This window comes from Vicugna pacos, chromosome 10 (assembly GCF_048564905.1).
Source record: "Vicugna pacos chromosome 10, VicPac4, whole genome shotgun sequence".
Lineage (NCBI taxonomy): Eukaryota > Metazoa > Chordata > Mammalia > Artiodactyla > Camelidae > Vicugna > Vicugna pacos.
In genome coordinates this window covers 42,497,590-42,517,442 of record NC_132996.1, presented here as the reverse complement: position 1 = coordinate 42,517,442, position 19,853 = coordinate 42,497,590, and the positions used below count along the sequence as shown (strand labels likewise).

At 37.1% G+C, this 19,853-nt stretch overlaps 1 long non-coding RNA gene across 1 annotated transcript in view; it reads left to right on the top strand.

The window, feature by feature from the left end:
- LOC140698986 (uncharacterized) overlaps nt 1–19,853 on the top strand; it is a 93,052-nt gene that overhangs the window by 38,399 nt on the left and 34,800 nt on the right. Inside the window, exon 2 of the long non-coding RNA XR_012076994.1 lies at nt 17,512–17,562. This is a non-coding gene — a long non-coding RNA (uncharacterized lncRNA). The remainder of the gene's footprint in view (nt 1–17,511; nt 17,563–19,853) is intronic.

Below are 19,853 nucleotides of genomic sequence, written 5' to 3'. Positions count from 1 at the left end.
CATTTTTTTTCCATCTTTCTTTTCGTGATTCTGTCAGTATATTTAAGTAACTTCAAAGAAATGGAAGAATCTCATGTGATTTTTCCAGAGCTACATATTGTTCAGCATGAAACATGAAGTTCAAATAAGACTGTAAGAGATGCTCAGAGGGTCTAAGGACAAAGAAAACACACTCATCTGAATTAGGACACTCTTGATGAATTTCAGAAAAGAAAAATTCAGAAGTCCAAGCAGCCTAGTGGCATAGCTTGCTGAGATTGATCTAACCCAAGCATGATAAGGAGTCCACAGTATATTCTGCTATAACTGACAGAGACTAACCCGACTGAAGCTAAGCTTATAGTTAAGAAAAACATGGCTTTAGCTGAAGGAAAAACAGGGCTGCAGAAGGTGAGTGAGAACCCATCAGGTCTTCAGTGTGAGTGCAATATATTATCAGTCCCTTAAATCAGAGAAAGTGATGCCTTTCTTCAAAGCAATTCAACAGTCTTCTTGTTACTGGATTAAATATTCTTCATTTTCAGGCATTTTATCTACATATAAACCTACATACATATCCTGCTACAATTTTAAACTAGTATCATTAAGTTTTTCTTCAGCAAATTACTATGTAGATATATAATAGTAGAATATAGTAGTAACAGTTTTCTACTCATCTTGAGTCTTCTGATTAATTCAAATATATTATGAATATTAAGTCCTTAAATCTGTAATATACCTTCAAATAGGACAGCCCAGGTTTTTATCGTTTTTCTTCACCGAGAGTCACAGAGACATCATATGCATCATCCAAGGTCGTTTCCCTCTACTGAATCTTGCAACAAAGGTTACATAGATGGTGTTATTATTGTTTCACAGGATTTCTTTTTTTTCCCCAAGATAACTACTCTTTAGGAGAGTGGTGTCTTAATGTTTAGTATTTCAGCAACAATGCCATGGCTGTTGCTTCATAAACATTCTCTAAAGGCCCTAATAAATGTGTGTGTATGTGTGTGTGGTGAAAGGAAGAAAATTGGGTTATTAAAGTGAAACAGAAAAATATTTATTTCTTCGTTTTGTATCTGCACTATCTTCATGAGGGTCTCGTAAGTCACTTTCAATAATGAGAAAATAAGAACATCAAACCAAACGTAAACTTCATCTGAAAAGATAAGAGCACTAGCTTATTTGCAGCAATGGTGGAGTCCAGGAGATAAGCTTCTTGTCAATGTTGAAAATGTTGTTCATTTAAATAAATTTTGCATTCCCAAAATATAAGGACATAAATAACTTCACAATGAGGTTGTAGATAAGGGATTTAATATCTGAAAAGACCACAGGTCGAGCAAGATTGAGAGCATCTAATCAAATGTAATTTTCAACATGTAATTGTGCTATTGAAGTCTGGAAAGGTTAAATTCAGAAGAGTCTGGGGGAAAGCAGAAAGTTCTTCGGTCAGAGTCCTGTCAAGCAGCACAAGAACACATTTGGGAGTTCAAGATTTGCAAATATTAACTACTACATATAAAAATAGATAAAAAAAGATTTCTTCTGTGTAGCACAGGGAACTATATTCAATATCTTGTAATAACCTTTATTGAAAAAGAATATGAAATGATATATGGGGGAAATGTGACCGGGACATTATGCTGTACACCAGAAACTGACACATTGTTACTGACTTTACTTCAATTTTTTAAGAAAAGAATACATTCGGGTTATCTCAGGCATTGTCTATGGTATTAACATAGCATCTTACTTTCCTTGCTGTAAGTTCTTTGTGTTCTGAGTTCTTTCTTCCATTTTCCCCAGTTTTGGATGCAGAGGATTTAGATTAAAGGACCCATCCTCCTTTCCTGAATTACCTTGCTGTATCAGCATCCTTGGTAACTTCAAAGAATATAGAAGAATCTCAGGAGATTTTTCAGAGCTACTTCTATTCCCCAAAATGTCTAAGGCATAATGTTTTATTGATTTCCCCAAATCTCATCCTGTTTTCTATTGACTATGTCAATAGGAAAAAGGGGTGATGTTTTAGGTTCTGTTTGTTCAGTCCCCTTATGTTATTACCATATCACCCCAAATTTTATTTTCACAACAATCACCAAAAATATCAATGGATTATCTTGTGCCTCACAGTGTACTTAATATTTTACATCAAATATATAATTTATTCCTCTCCAATAACTTAAAATAACATGTGCTATTGTTCCGATTTAACAGCTAAGCAAACTGAGGCTCTGGTAGATTAGATAACATGCCAAGTTTATACACCAATAAGAGCCAAAGCATGGATATGACTCCAGAAAGTTTTACTGCAGAGTGAATGGCCTAATACTGCTAGTTTGGCAATCTAGGATGTATTAGGCTGTTACTATGTTCCAGGCACTGTTATAAGCACTTCACATATATTAACTTACTTAATTCTTTCCCCAAACATGGTAAGATGAATCTAATAGTATTCCCAGTTTACAGATAAGGAAATAGAAACACAGGAGGAAAAAGTCCTCTTTTGGGGGTTCCCACAGTTAGTATGTTGAGGCAAGATTCATACTCAGGGCATCTTTTCCCAAGACCCATGGGTCAGTTCTGAATATAAATCATCATTGAATATGTCGTAATTATAGGTACCCTAGATGTAGGTTACATGCCAAGTACATTAGTTTGAGACTCAGTGGAGTAAAAAACTCTTAAAAAAAGGGCCCTTCGTGATGCATAGCTCAGATCCCAGTGCAGATGTAGAAAGGCGTTCCTTAGACAGGTCTTGGCTGCCTTCACAGAGGAGTCTTCAGGAGACCCAGACATCAAGCACCACAGGAAAAATCCCTCACATTCTAGGGACTTATGAAGAACAGAATGAAGAATTTAAAAGAAATACAAGGCCTCTACAGTACATCAACATGTTCCTAAAGATTTTTGGAACTGTGTATGGTGATGGTTGTTAACTGGACTTACTGTGATCATTTTGTAACATATACGAATAGAGTCATTATGTCATACACCTGAAACTAATATAATGTTGTCTATCTATGTCTCAATTTTAAAAAACAAAAAGAAATACGAAGACTCTGCTGTATATCATTATGTTCCTAAAATAGTTGATTCTTATCAGCATACAGCAAGCACTGTCTGTAACTTCATTGTAAGGATACTTAGAATTGAATACAACTTGTGCACGAACTTCAACAGAATGTCTATAAAGAGCATTATGTGGAGAAGGAGCCCACGGCCTCCCGTGGCATCACTGGGAAAGGTCTCTGTGAGATTCTCATGAGCACAGGCAGCAGGCACCACAGGACAAGGAATTGGAAGTGTCTGTTCTGATATTACAAGTCACTGCCTCTTCTTTAAACCTCAGGACTGCCATAGTTCTACTAATTCCTGATTTTCTGCATAAGGTTGGTGCCATTTAATGTGCAGAACATCTATCATGTGCAAAATAAAAAATCTGCTAGTTTCTTTCTATATTATGTTCAATGCTCACAGTAGCACTATGAAGTTAGAGGTCAAGAACATGGTCACTGGAGTCAAATGGTTTGGCTTTGCCTCCTACCTCCAGTACTTAACTAGTGTTATGACTTTGAGCACATTCATTAACCTCATTGTGTCTCAGATCCCTCCTGTGCAGAATACAGATAAGAATGCTACCTGCCTCAAGACGTTATTGGTCTTAGAACAGTGCCTGGCTCATAATAAGCATTTTATGAGTATTAGCTCTTGACTTTGCTAAACTGAACTTTGCCAGTGTTCACACAAAAAGTGTTGGTGAATTCTGATTGAATTCCAAAGAACCAAATCTTTAATGATCCAAGACCGTTCCTCGAAATATAACTGAGAAATTACATTATTTTGCCTCATGCTACTTGCTGGCCATCCTTTCATCAAATATCAGTGAGCAGCTGCTCCTGTGTGCTGGGCACTTGGAGCACATCAGTGAACAAAAGGAGACAAAGATCCCCGCCGTTTTGGAGGTGATATTCTAGCTGGGATGCTGGTGAAGGCAGATGGTGAACCATAATCACAGTAAATAAGTGAAGCGCACACTATATTGAAAAAGAAATAATTGTTACAGCAGGAAAAAAGTAGAGTGAGGTGATGGATTCCAGGGGAGCAGGCAAGGTGCCGAAAGAAATTGTAATAGTTGTGTGATTGAGAGAAACAGGAAACAAATGATACCTTTTTTTTTCCATTTAGACTTTTGCCTGACAAATAGTAAATGCCCTAATTGATGACTGTTGAGTTTAGCTAAACTTTGAAGAACTGAGGATATCTGTCCGCTTGTTATGGTAGTCTGGAATTAAACAAACCTGAATTTGCTTACTGGTTCCAGAATTTAACCAGAGTGTGGCCTTGGAAAAGTCTTTGAACCTCAATTCTTTCATCCTTAAAGAGAGATAATAACATGTACAATGCAGAGTTGCTAAGAAGATTAAATAAGGTAATTTATGTGAATGATTTTCTCAGTGCTTATTAACTGCTGTCTGACCACAGTTAATGATAGCTATGGTTCTGTACAGAATGCTTAAAATGGGGTATTCCCTTCAAGGGTCTTGGGTTCAATATTTAAAGTCCCAGTGTCTTGTGAATGAGCTGTTATTTTCCTTTAGGCATGGATGAAAAGGAATAGTGTAGTTTTTACTTCTGGGCACAGGGTCAGTTTGGAAACCAGACTGATACTCCTGCAGAAAGAGCATGGTGTGACTGACTACAGCCACAAACCCCAAAGCCTGACATTCACAGCATGGACCCAAGACTGGGAAGCCATGAACTGTGCCCTTCTTATAAGCCGTTCGTTGGCTTCCCCTTTGCACACATATTTGTATTTCTGAGTTTAGGCTTTGTTTAAAGTAAAAGCCCACTCTATGGCCACCACCTTCCACTAACCTGAAAGAAATGAACGTGCCCTAAATTTTCCTTTTGAAAAAGTGAAACCTAATTTCTATAGAGAAAGACAGAATAAATTAATTTTGTTCCTATGAAATCTGAAGTTTATGCCCTGAATGTTCACTGTGTGGGAAGATTGGGTACTAATAGACTTTCTATTATAAATCCTCTAACAAAAATATAGAAAGTCCCTCTTTCCCCTGGGGATAAAAACCACAACTAATAAATGGAATTGGATTGATCTGAGTATTCTGTTCAGAACAGAGGAGAACAGATCTTTAAATGACTCTGCAGTTGTATTTTTTATTACTTAAGTTACATAGTAGTTAACTCCCAACTGAAACTGAGCATTTGTTGTAAGGTGGAACGTCCCAATCCTATTGCCCTGTCAAGTTTCCATTTTGATTTAGATTTTAATTAGATTTCTTTAGTAGTCTCTATTTTACTGTGGATATTTGAATAAAGTGCCTTTCTTTCTTCATTTACCTGTAATAGGGCTTCAGGATTTCTTCACTGTAAGAGACAGTTATTGTAGAATGTCAAGAATAGTTAGCGGGCAATGTATCTGATAAATGAAGAGTGACTCCAGGAGTCAAGCAGGATATCCCCACCGGAAGTCATGTGTTCAATTCCTCAAGGCACTCGGGTTGTCTGTATTTTATATTGTCATGTGTAATTACAGGTTAAGTATTGTTGGAGATGGATGGCGAGGGGAGAAGGCAAAACACCATATTTATTGAGCAGCCGCTATGTCCAAGGCATTATGTTGGGTGCTTTATATGTGATTCATTCAGTCTTGTAAGCAATGTTAGCCTAATGTCACAGTTGCAAGGTTAGACATCAAATTAGAGCAGCCATTTAGCAGAGCTGGAAATTGGTTATCCTGGGTTTTAAACTAATTTGGACAGCTCTAAAATACTCCTTGCACTATAACAGAATAAACCTGGTGTTCTTAGATCGACATATGTGTTTTCATTGTTTTAATCAAAATAATGGAACAACTGCCATAGAGCCAAATTTTTCTTAGTTTGTGAAAGACGTGAATTTAACTTCAGTGTGTTTAAGAGTTAGGTAGACTATACAATACACGTGGACACCCATACACATGAGTTGTTTTAGGAATCCACTGGCACCAGCCTGTCACTCATGCAGTGCTAAGTCACACCATTTCCTGGGTTTTAAATTGCATCAATTGTATGCCACACCACGAATGTCACATACCTTTTAAAATGGTTTTTACTTCCTTTTTATTGGGATAACATATACATAGAATAAAATTTATTATTTTAACCACTCAAAGTCTACAATTCATTGGCGTTAAGTACATGCACAATGTTGTGCAAACTGTCAATGCTGTCTGGTTCCAGAGCTTTTTCACTGCTCCAAAAGGCAACCCATACCCATTAAACAGTCACTCTCCACTTGCTCCTCTGCTCGGCCCCTGTAAATTGCTAATCTACTTTCTGTCTTTATGGATTTACCTATTCTGGATATTTTATATAAATAGAATCATTCAATACATGATCTTTTAGGACTGGCTTCTTTCACTTGTTTTCAAGGTTCATCTGTATTGTGGCATATATCAGTACTACATCTCTTTTTGCTGGTAAATAATATTCCAACATAGGGATATACCATTTATGTTTATCCATTCATTAGTTGATGGATATTTAAGAGGAAGAACAGAAAACATACATTAAATGTATATACCAACTGAAAAAATGCATCCACATCTTCAAAAGGCTAACATATGGCAAAATGTGCATCTTAAAATTGAAGAAGTGGATCACTTACTGAAAAACAGTCTAAGTTGTGTCCCTCTATCTGTTATTTTACAGGATTGAATCAGAGACTGGATTTAGTGGCTTGTCCAATAAATTTTTGTTTCATTGGTTAAATAGCAGTGTCTTTGTTTTCATGTTAAAAAAAGAAAACATTAAGGGAAAAGAGCTGGCAAATAAATGAGCCAGATTTCTGCTTTACATACTTGTCACCATTTATAGGGTTTCGTAAACTCGAGGAAAGCCTTATATGTCCATTCCAGATGGCAGAAATGCCCTGACTTAGTTTGAGCTCCTACTGTGAAATATAAAGTATGGAAAACTAAAATGTACATTCTATTGTATGTAAATGTTCAAAGCTTCATTATATGTAATAGCCCCAAACTGTAAACAACTCACATAGCCATCAACAGGTGAATGGGTAAACAGTTGAGGTATATCCATACACTATGCTACTCGGCAACAAAATGAATCATGCTACTGAGACGTGCAACTGTGTGAATGGATCTTAAGATAATAATGTGGAAAGAAAGAAGTCTGATAAAAAGAAGTGCATTCTGTGTGATTCCATTTAGATAAAATGCTAGAAAATGCAAACTAATCTGAAGTAACAAAAAGCAGATCAGTGAATGGAATGGGGAATGGGAGAGACAGGAGGAGTTATAAAGGAAAACAAGAAAACTGTTGGGAGTTATGGTTATGTTTATTCTCTTGATTGTGATGATAGCTTCATGGGAGTATGAACACGTCAAAATTCATAAAAATTTTGCACTTTAAATATGTGCAGGTTATTATATCTCAGACTTTAATCAAGCTGTGTACAATATCCACGAGTAACTGAAAAATAAATACATAAATAACTAAAAATAAATAAATGCAGGTTCCAAATTCATAGCTGTGAATGAGCTTTCATTCAGAGAAAACATAATTATTACTATTAGCAAAAAAAAGAGGGTGGGAAGGCTAACAATCAATATTTTTAATACTAGGCACCAGCGCCCATCCTATTGGCTATGCTGAGAGAAACAATTACTCTGATAGAGTCATCCAGTAATGAGTAGGGACCTATGTTTAGACTATCAGTGTTTAACCATAACCTTATCAGAAATGTACATGGGCTCTATTCCTACATGAGGATGTGAAAATAAATAATAACAGAACAAATGGTTCTATCATAGTATCATACGCATATCAAAGCTGGCAAGCATACCCAGGCTGGAAACAGTTCTATTGTTATGCTGCTCTTGGTTAGCTAAACATACTGCAAATCGGGCTAATTCAAGGGTAAGTATTGACAATTCATTTAATGCCAGTTCTTTGAGGACAGGCTGAGCAGGTTGGAAATGCATAATCAATTTATGTACATAAAGACAGAAAAGCATTCAACAGAATGGATTAACACTGAACATGAGGTTAAGGTTTCTGGTTTTGCCAAGTCTGAGTAACAGAATCTTAGATAGAATGGCCAAGTGTGTAGATTATATATAGACAACTAGAGAGTTTACTTAGCACAGGACTTTTGGAAGAACACAGAAGTGTTCACTGAAGATGAAGACACTGTGTTGAGAATTATGTTGATTGTAAAGACTTCTAGACAACCAGGTTTAAGCTACATGCCACACGTTTCTACCCTAATCTCTAGTTTCTTTTCACCTAGAAAAGTGAATTCTTAACGCACATGGCTAAGGCTATAGATCTAACCCATTTCAGAAACATTCTGTATCCCGCAAGTATGGATATCCTGGGGCGTGATTGCTCTTATGATGTCTGCTTCTTGTATTAGGACCTCTAGTATAATTATTCATTCTTAGTCGTTTACTGTTGATCTCCAGAATGGTTGTGTGATGCTGGAGCACTGTGTCCTCAACTTGAGTATTTTAAACTCATGCTATCTTTGGCACCTTAATTCTCTTTTAGAATCACATTAATTTCACATCTGCTGACCTGTCACCTCAGTCTCCTTCAAAACTCCCCTGTGTGTGCACACACGTGCATCCCTTTAGTGGGAATACTCACTTTCTGCTTCAAGTCTTGCTGAAAACCCATTGCCTATGGGGCAGAAACATGGAAGCATCAATGCGACAATACTATACTTGTACAACTCCATTTACTGTTCCCCAGGCAATAGTGGCTCAGGGAATTACTGCTCATTCACTTTACGCCTAACATTATGTGAGTTCTGCAAGCCTGAGTGGAAATCTCTGCTACATAGTAGAGGTCAGGATGCTGAATGTGCCCGCGTGCATCTTGCACAGAGTAATTTTCTTTCAGCGCTGGATCCCAATATTCTAATTGTGTCTCTGTAATAGAAAGACAGTGTGCTTCACTCTACAACGTGTTCCAAATGAAATTTTAAAAACCCACATCAGGCAAAAGACATAATGAACAGAAAATATTACCTGGGATTTCCAATATCTTTGCCTTTTGATTTCCATTTGCTTTGGTAATTGGAAGATGGAACAGATGGTGACAATCTCATTGAATATGGTGTGCCCATTATAATAGCCCATTCTGCCACACAATTCTTCACAAGCAAAGGATGCATTAGAAGGGACTGTGGCTTTCAAAAACCGATGATGAGCTCTGTGGGGTGGACGATTATGCAGGGGGTAGAGTGGGTGGTTTATGGCCCTTAGATGCAGCTGCTTTGTGAAACTTGTGACACCTGTTGAAGTCCACAGAGGAGGAAAATGGAGCTGTAAAAGTGGGCAGCTGGATTTGATTGATTACTAGCACCACAACTCCCGCTTAGAAAAGCTCGCAGATCATTGCCCAGTGAGGCTAACATCCTCCCAAACAACCCCGTATTTCTGGCCCTGCCTGAGGGTAAAGAAAACCAACTCCAAACTATGTGTGTGCCTCATTTTTTAAAAGGCCATACAGAGTGAGTTCAATCACAGGCAGCGTCTGTAAAGAATACAAATGGATGTGGCTTTGCTTTGACTAACTGGATTGTTTTCAAGATTAGGCAACAGGTAGTTGTTGAAATACCCCAGCTTTCCACATCAACTGTCTCATTGCAAAAATCCTCTCCAATTATCATAGCAAATGCAGTAACTTAAAATGAAATTGATATAATTCATAAAAATGCTGCAGGTGAATGGAAATTAAGGTGCTTGTAAATACTGTAGCTTTCCGGGAGTCTTACAGAGACTTAATTAAGCATTTTTGGGTTCTACCTGATAAGGTGGCATTTGCTATCAACCTAATAAGTTTGAATTTGCAAGACAAGCAATCAAGAGGCTGGTTATCTCCTTCTGGGTGTTTTGCATATAATTGGAACAAGCAGAAAGAGAGTAGAGGTAACAGCAGGTTCTGCTGGTGTGTGTAAGAGAAATACTGTCTTTTCCCCTACCAAAACAAGCAATATTATACTTTTAAAACAAAACACAATAAAAACCTTTCCTGACCCCATTAAATATCTGCTTGAAATTCCTGTGTATTACTTACATGTTCCCATTAAACATAAGATGTGGTCCTCAGCATCTTATTCAACCTGCCTTTTCTTAATGGAATCATATCTTTTCTCATTATACATCCATGTTTATATGAAATCTCCTTTTAAAATAGAACTGAGAAGAGATTTGTTTAATATTCATGTATTTGTCTATTATAAAAGTTGTGTATGCTTATTAAATGAAATGGTACCACCAAGAAAAAGATACCAAAAAAAAGCAAGAATTTTTAGAAATCTATTTATGTTAACATTTTGGTATATTTTTCCAGTTTTGTTTTCTATACATAGGTTTACAAAAATATTTTTAAAACATTATAGAGATACAATTCTGTGTGCTTCATTTTGTAATTAACTGCTAACATATAACTTATAAATGAATATTTAAATTGTTGAATAATATATTGGTTAGATACTATCAATTTAAATAATTCATTGTATTTTTGAACATTACAGTTATTTCTAAACGTTTTGATATCACAAATAATACTCTGACAGAATTTTGTGTAGAAATCTTTTCTATACATGATTATTTACAAAGATTTTCAAATTTAGACTCTATATTTCCAGAAGTGGTGCCATTTTATACCCCATTAGTAGTTTATGAAAGCTATTAAGAACATTACAAGGTTTTTTTTAATGTTTACTAATTTAATATGCAAAAGTGAGATCTCATTTTAATTTGCATTTCTTTGATTACTAGGGAAGGTGAATATTTTTCCATTTGTTTTTAATCTAATTTTATTTTCTCTGTTATGGATTGTCCATATCTTTTGCATATTTATCTGTTGCAAGTTTTCTCTTCTCTCTTCTGTATGAATGTTCCCTATAGTAGAAATGTGCTGTCATACTTCACGTATTGTTGTTTCCTTCTGTTGCCTTCCTTTTAATATTGGTTATTTCTGCACGGAAAAGTTTTTAACTCACATGTAGCTAAATGTTAATCTTTTCTTTTGTACTTACTTTGTGGCTTTTAAGCTTAAAAAATTCCCACTAACTCTGGTATTCAGAAGCTTTATAGTTGCAAAAAAGATTATATGGATTATTTTTATGTATTTAACCTGTATTCCATCCAAAGTTTCTATTTTCGATAAACTATGGAAACCAAAATGGATTAATTCTTCCCCAAGTGTTAATCAGCAGTCCAGCATCAGACACTGCTTACTGAATAATCTTTTTCTTTGTCACTGGCTGGGAATGCTTCCATAAAACACACAAACACACGCACACACACACACACACACACACGCACGCACATCATGAAGATAATCCATTTCTGTTTCTTTAACACAGTGATGTTTGCCCCAACAGGAAGGAATATCTTAGGTTCAGATGTTACCAGGACTGACACTCTTGTCAGAGTGCTCTGTGTGCTGAGTCAGCCCCGCACAACACCAACCTAAGTGAATTCTATCAGAGTTCATCACTCCGCCTCGGGACCTGAGTTCTGGAACTGTTGACTACCCACTCCTCTTGGATCAGTTCCCTAATCCAAGTTATACCATATCTGTTTCCAGCTTCTCTACCACCCATCCTTGCCACGCCTCAATGTTCAGCAATGTTTGCCTCTGAAGTGGTGACATACTTTCCAAATGAGCACCCACAAATCAACACAAGGGCTCAGTGACTTACTAACACCCAGTATAGACTGCCCTCTAACATTGGCCAGAAAGTAATGCAAGACTAGTCATTTCCCCCTTCTTTGTATCTGTTTGTATCTATTTTCACTCCTATAGGACAAGAGAGCATTCTGTACTCGCCCAAGTAGCAGCTAATCTATCAAACCTAACTCCTCCAAGGCTGAAACTGAATATGCTATCAGAGACCACTGTCCCTGACATCTTACCTTCCTATTGCTGCTATGATAAATTTTCATGTCACCCGCTTAGAGACCTAAAACAAAGCAGATTTATTTTCTTACAGGTCTGAAATTTAGGAAACTGAACCGAGTTTCAATGGGCTAAAATCAGGTTGTCCAGAAAGGCTGTTTTGCTTCTAGGTTCTAGGGGAGAATCCATTTCCTTTCTTTCTCAGCTTCTAGCGGCCACCTGCATTCCTTGGCTTATGGTACCTTACTCCATTTTCAAAGCCAGCTGCCTGGACTCTTCAATTCTCTCTACCTCTCCTTCCTTGCTCTTTCATTTTTAAGGATCCTTGTGATTACATTGGTCCTATCTCCATAATCCACGATAATCTCCACATCTCAAGATCCTTAACTGCATCTGCAAAGTCCCTTTGAAAAATAGCATTTTCATAAATTCCAGGAATTAGGACACAGACATATTTAGAGATCATTATTTGCATACTATGCTAACGTTGGACCAATTAAGAAAACCATGCACCCACAGATGTGGAGATTTCAGGTCCAAATTAGGATTAGTATGGTAATAATTCAGCATATATACAGTGTGAATTGGGTGGGTATTTTTGGAACATTTTATGCTTTCATTAATTTTTTATTTACTCTTTCAGGAGAGACAGCATAAAATCAGTGTCTAACTGATTACTCACTGGAAAAAAAATATATTGGGCTTCAATCCTTGACCATGAATCTTCCTGTGTAGCAGTTACTTAAAAAATACTCTGTGCCTCAGTTTTCTCATCTATAAAATGGTGAAAGTAGTATTTATCTCACAGAGTTGTTTAATTCATACAATGAATTCATGTAGAGAGTTTAGAAAAATGCCTAATGTGTAAAAAATACTCAAAAAAAGTTAGCTGCTATGATCCTCATCCTCAGCCTTATCATTATTTATTCATTGAGTAGATATTTTCTGAGTCCCAGTGCTAAGCTGTGTACTAGAATTTACATGCATTTCCTTTCAAAGCTCTCAAAATCTAGAAGTGACAAACTATACTTTGCTGAAGTGAAGACATTTATAGATGCACAGAAAATTGCACAACTGATTCTGAGGCTGTTGCCTGGTGTGTGTGTGTGTGTTAGGGGGTGGGGAGAGGAATCCATCGATGAAGATGTGCCATTTGTTATACATTGATTGATAGGTAGGAGTTTGAAGAGTGGAGAATATAATGTGTGCTTAAGTCTTCTCTCTTGGTGTAAACAATTGACTCCTACACTGGCTTACTAAATACCTAAAATTTTTAGCCCTCAGCTGGATTCTGTATGCAGTGGGAAAGAGACATAACATAAAACAGAACAGAATTGCTCTCACCAAGGACCAAGGGAAACAAGGTTTACATACTCACAACCATCAGGATATATATGCCTGGATGTTCACTTTGGGGATAATCAAAAAAAAAAAAAAAGAGGAAGAAGAAGGAGTGAGAAGATATAATTTTAATAGAATATTAAAAGAACCATTTCATATTATACAGAGGAAATCTTTCATTCTGAGGATGAAGAGACTGAAATCTAGATTTATCTGAACTATCTAAACTCACGGCCCTTAGGTGGAGACTGGAAATCAAATCCTAATCACATGACACATGTTCAAGAACTCTTTGGGCAAAGCTAAGCTGCCTCAGATTTGAGCTACAATCTTTAATAAGTTTTCTTCTGTCTTCTCCACTTTTCAACAGTATAATAATATACACCTCTGACACAACTCCATTGCCTTAGGTAAGGATAACTACGTTTCTGATATCCTATGGAGCCATCTTTACTTTCAATATTGACTTTTCATTATTTGATAATTGGTAATTATAATCATTATAAGTCCAAGGCCTTTGCTTCTTGCTTCAAGTTGGGTATGTATGTTCTTAGAATGAAATATTCTTTCATTCAGTTCTCAGAAGAGACTCTATGGCAATAATTATCAGCATTGTATGTAAGAAAAAACAGATTTAAAATGACTCAATAACTTGCTTATTTTACTGGTAAGTGGAGGAGCCAGGGTTTGAACCCCTTTCTGCTCGTTTGAAGCACTTGCATCCCTACAACGTTAATATGGCGATTTGTGGACTCATTTCCTAATTTAACATTCTTCAGAGGTGTCTTGAGCACTGGAGATGAGAAAACCATTGACTAAGCTTTGTTAATTCTTTGAAAAAGTGGCTGCTTTTTTCCCAGCAACATTCAAAAAAAAGCAGTCCTTAACTAGACACAATGTAGGTCAAATGAAAGGACCAAGGAAGACAATGTGATCTCCATTGGCAGATAGAATCATGAACTTTCTTTCAATCTGTTCTCTAGGGAAATGGAGCTGGAGGAACATTTACTTACTGACTATCCAGCAAAAGCCCACAGGAAATAAAGTTCATCTTATCAGTATTATCTCTGACAGATAACTTCTCAAACAGGCTCACCTTTGAGAACAAAGCAAAAAATAATCCCTAGATATCCTGATAATTTTTTGAGGCACAGTTCTTTTTAAGGACATTAAATGGGATTTAAAGTTCACTTCTCTTGAACACATCACTAATATTTTCCCAGAAAGAGCACACACAGCAGTAATGATTCATATTATTTCATTTCAGACATTTCTGCCTATAGTTAATTCTGCTTTTACACAAGTCATTCTTTCTAGTAATCTCTTCATTTGTTCTGGAAATTGTTGAGAATGGTGGTGAGCTCTCAATTTATCAGAACTTTTCTTCCTAGAGAAGATCTATCATTACATTATTATGTCTATACAGATTATTTACTATTACAGCTAAGGAAGGACCAAAGAGGGGTGCAAGGCTGACTTCTAGTGTTTGAAGATCTGTCATATGAAGAGGAAATAGCTTTGCTGTTCCTAAAACCAGCAGCAATATGGGTGAAGGACAGAGCCTTGAGGGAAACCGTGCAGTCAGAGAAAGCATATTTGAGGTCAAGAGAAGGAAATACTTTCTGAGAAGCAGTGCAATTCTAGAATAAAATTGGCTTTCTCATTAGGTAATGAGCCTTTCATCATGAGAAGCATGTAAGCAGAGGAAGAAAGATTACCTGTTGGGACTGATATAAAGAATATTCCTACATTGGTAAGAGATTAGAACAAATGACATTTTAGGGCCCTTACTAACTCTGAGAGTATGAATCTATGTTGTATATATATATATAAACACACACACACACATATATATACACATGTACATTAAAAGATATATATAGAGAGACATATGGCTAGCATATCCAAAATCTTTCATATAAACACCTTGATGCATATAGATGCTAAACAAACTTGCTGAATCAATTGAATGGACAATTGATTCCTTGAATCAATTTATGGAAAAACTTTCTTTAAAACTCTCTTTGTTCACTCAGGGAAGCTCCCTTGGAAACAGCGAAAAGGCTGAGTAGTATCTGAATTTACCAGACTGAATTTTCTTGTTGGTAACAGCAAGTTACTCATACAAAAGCTTAAAAATTTGAGAGTTGGAAGTTGACTAACATCTTCCCATGTTCCTAACACACAGTGTGATTCATTGTTGTATAACAAAACCCTGCAAAACTCTGTGGCTTAAAACAGTAGACTTCTGTAAACTCACGGTGTGATTTGAGTTGCATTTAGCTGGGTGGTTCTTCTGCTGGTCTCCTAGACTTCCCCAGTGAGGTCAGCTGCCAGTCGGCTGACGGTCTCTGCTTATGGAGGTTAGTTGTCAACTTGTCATGGGGACAAATGGGCTGTGATCCTCTCATTATCCAGCATGCTAGTCCAAGCTTGTTCACATGGTAGTGGTTTCAGTTTTATAAAGGTAGTAAGAGAGAGCAAGCCCCAAAGTACAAGCACTTTTCAGATCTCTGCTTCTTCACATTTGCTGTTACCTCATTGTCTAAAGTCAATGTCATGGGTTTGTGTTCCCTCAAAATTCACAGGTTGAAGCCCTGACCCCCAGTACCTCAGGATGTAAACTTATTTGGAATTAAGTTTGTTGCACATGTAATCAGTTGAGTTACCATGAGGTCATTCTGGAGTAGAGTGGGTCCCTAATTCATATGATCTTATGAATACGGCCTTATCTAATATGTTCTTATAAGAAGGGGAAATTTAGAGACAGACATATGGAAGAAAGACTATCTGTTGGGACTGATGTAGAGGATATTCCTACATTGGTAAGAGATTAGAACAAGTGACATTTTAGGACCCTTACTAACTCTGAGAGTATGAAGAAGCTAAAAGAGAGGGCTGGAACAGATCCTTTCCTAGCCCCTTGAAAGAGAGTGTGGCCCTACCAACATCTTGATCTCAGACCTTGAACTCCCGTAGTCTTGATACAATAAGTCTGTGGTTTAAGCCACCCAGTAAATGATACTGTTACTGCAGCCCTAGCAAACTAATACAGCAAGTCACATATTGAGTCCAGGGTCATTATGGAGTGAACTATCTAAAAGCATGGACACGGAAAGCAAGAGAAAACTGGGGACCAATCCTGCAATGATACATCACAGCTAGTGAAAAAGACGAATCAACAGGAGACCATTCCTAGTCTATTCAACTAAGTATGTACGTTTAAATGGCTGGGTTTTAAAAATTATTTTCAATAGTTCCTCCATGTTGCTGTGCCGTCAAATTGACCCACATTTAGGTTCATTTCCTTTTTTTTCCCCTTCTGATTTTAGGGATCGGTTTTTTTTTTTTAATTTGGTTTCAGAATTATGTAAATTATGTACCTTATATCAGATTCAAATTTATAAAACGAAGTACATCTAAGAAACTTCATCTTTTATGGCTGCTCCTACTCTAGGGGCAGATTTGATCTGTAGGTTGTTAGCATACCAGAGCCCTTTCTTTTTTGATGCCTACCTTTATTAAAGTCCTAATGACATTGGATTGTGATTCTTGAATGTTTCTGCTTCTCTCTTAATCTCTCCTCAATGACAGAATTAATGTCTTGTTTTTCTTTCTGTCTTCAATGCTTAGCTCAGATATTCACTCGTTTAATTATTTATGAGTTCAGAAAATGTTTACTTAATGCCTACAATATGCTAGGCCTCGAGGGCATGATGAGGAGAAGTCAGACATGGCTCCTGAGTTCACAGAGCCTACATTTCTCACAGAAAAGGCAGTCCTCTAAAGGATAACTATGATAAAGTATAGAGAATACTGCAGAAGAGGAATAAAGTGCTCTACTAGTGCTCATTCAAATTAATGTTTTTTGGTTATTTTTTGCTGCCAAAAGCATTGCTTAAATAATTCTTATTAACTTACCTCTATAAGGCTGAATATGACTTGAAACAGAACCTGAAATTACTTGTCTTGCTGAATTCGTGTGTACAAAATTTCCTAATTTTTTTCCCCACTTTTGAACTGACAGTGACCAATCACATCGTTGTCATTAGGAGCAGAGGTGGTCTAGGGATTCTAGAGTTTTTCAGATGACACTCTGCAGTGTCACTGCACAAGTCAATCACATGTAAGCAGCAGAAAGAACATCAGATTAGATGGGGACAAGGGGCAAGAGTGATAAACATGGAAATTAACCAAAAAAGCCAGCGCCGTTCAACAGATTAAATCTGTTTATTTCTTACAGGAGGAGCTCGGATCCCTTCAGTCACAGAAGTTAATCGGGAGCAGGAGCAAAGTAAGACTATTCAATTATTCATGGACACACGTCAGTAACAAGCAATTACTGCATTTGGTTATAGGGACGCAGTTGGCATTGAACATGGAACCAGATGTCTTTACAGGAAACTATACAACCTCCAGAAGAAGATAACATCAATGTCTAATTACCATTGCATCCAATCTGCATATCCTGACAGTGTAATCCAGAATTTCTTAATTCTTCTCAATTCTGGCTACACATTAAACTCACCTGGGATCCTAAAATAAATAATACATATGCATATGTATGTATTTTATATATATATATATATATATACACACACACACCACACACACACACACACACACACACACACGGGTAAAGAATTTCTATATATCTCATAGACACCATCCCTCGAGGAATCTAATTTTATCAATCTAATTAGCCTTGGTGGGGATTGGGTGTCCTGTTTTTTAAAATCTCTCAGTGAGTCCTTCCAATGTGCTGCTAGGGTTGAGGATAACTGAGGCAGCCATTTGAGATTGCCTTTAGATGAAAACAATGAGTAGCATCTCATTAACATTTACTTAACCTCCTTACTATTTGCATTACAATGATAGTGAGCTAAAATTCCCGCCGGGGGTCATTCCTGGAGCACTTTTGTTGGTATTCATAAGTACAAACGTGACCTCTAGTACTAACTCATTCTGCAGTTCTGAGGACATAGTTTTACCTCTTAGATTAAAGATACCTCAATTTCCTCATCTGCAAAAAGGAGGCATTGGTCTGGATGAGAGTCACAAACATAAATGCCTACAGAAGAATTTAAAAGTAGAGTGTGGACTCTGGAGTCAGGTGGCTTAGATTCAAGTACTGGTTCCACTAACATGTGAACTTGGCTAAGCTGCTTAATTTCTTTCTGCCTTAGTTTCCATTTCTGTAAAATGGAAATAGTTTTACTGGCACATAGTGTTGTTGTGAAGGTTAAATGAGTTAATATATATGGAATCCTCACCAACAGAGCCTGCTGGTGTGATTGCTATCATTTGCAAGATAGCTTAGTCTATAAGCTTACAGTTTATAGCTTACAAGCATGCGCTGTGGAAATAAACTTCTACTGTGTCTCACTCATGATAGTTTATTTGTTCTGTGTGCTCCTTCAGCCTTAACTTACTCTGAGTAAAACACTCATCATCGTTGGTTGTAGGGTTAAACAGTTAACATAGGTAAAGCACTTAGAACACTGGCAAATAGCAAGGTTCCCTTATCAATTCAGTTTAACAACCCAATAAATGCCACCTATGGTATTAAGTGTGGGGCACATCAGGTAAAGCGAATATCTGAGATGATAGGAAGGTTCATATTCCACCTAAAAGGGGAAGCTAGAATTCAATCAAGCTTGAACTGATTTTTGCCATGCCAGATCTTCTGATCTTTTTCAGAAAAAGATTTTTATCTGAAGTCTTTGGATTCATAATATTGACCACTAGAGAAATCATTTTAAAATAATCACATTGAACAGGTCTGATATCGCCAGTTTGCAACTTCTGCTCTAAATTTTGGGGGGACCCTTTAGCTGGAGGAACATGTGGCTGCAGTACTCAAATCCTCCCCAAGTGTTGTAGTAACACAGTGGTTCTCCAAATGTGGTCCCTGGACCAGCAGCATCAGCATTACCTGAGAATTTGTTCTGTATGGAAAATCCTGCAGGCCCACTGAGCCAGAAACTCTGGGAGTGGGGCCCACTAATCTGTGTTTACCAAGCCCTCCAGGGAATTCTGATGCTTGCTCAATCACTGAACCACTGGTGTAGTAGAAAGAGCATGATCTTTGAAACAGATTCAAATCCCAGCTCCCTAACACAGATGCGATGCAGCCTAGGCGAAGGTCAGTGAGGTCTCGAAGCTGGGATCTAGCACAGAGAGGCTGGGAAGACTAAACACAAATTGGCCCTTTCAATTTGGCCTTTTCTTCCTGTTTCCATGAGAAAAGTCACAATCTTCCTGCTTATTATTCCGTTACTTTTAGGATAATAATCCTGGCATCGAAAATACTCAACCACTACATTCTAGGAGCCCAATTCAATTTTAGCCTACACATCCGTGAAAAGAATGTCTCCCCCTAAAAACATTAATCTCTTACGGCTTCTGGAAAGCTCTCAAAACTCCAGAGCAGTGAAGTCCTAGTGCCTTGGCTTGTGTCGTTTCAGACTCTTATTTACAGTGAATTTTCCTTCGAGATTATTAAACTTCTTATCCGTGGACCCACAATTCTCTTTTCTATTCTTACTTTTAGGACATGTCTGATTTTATTTTCTTGTATTTTGT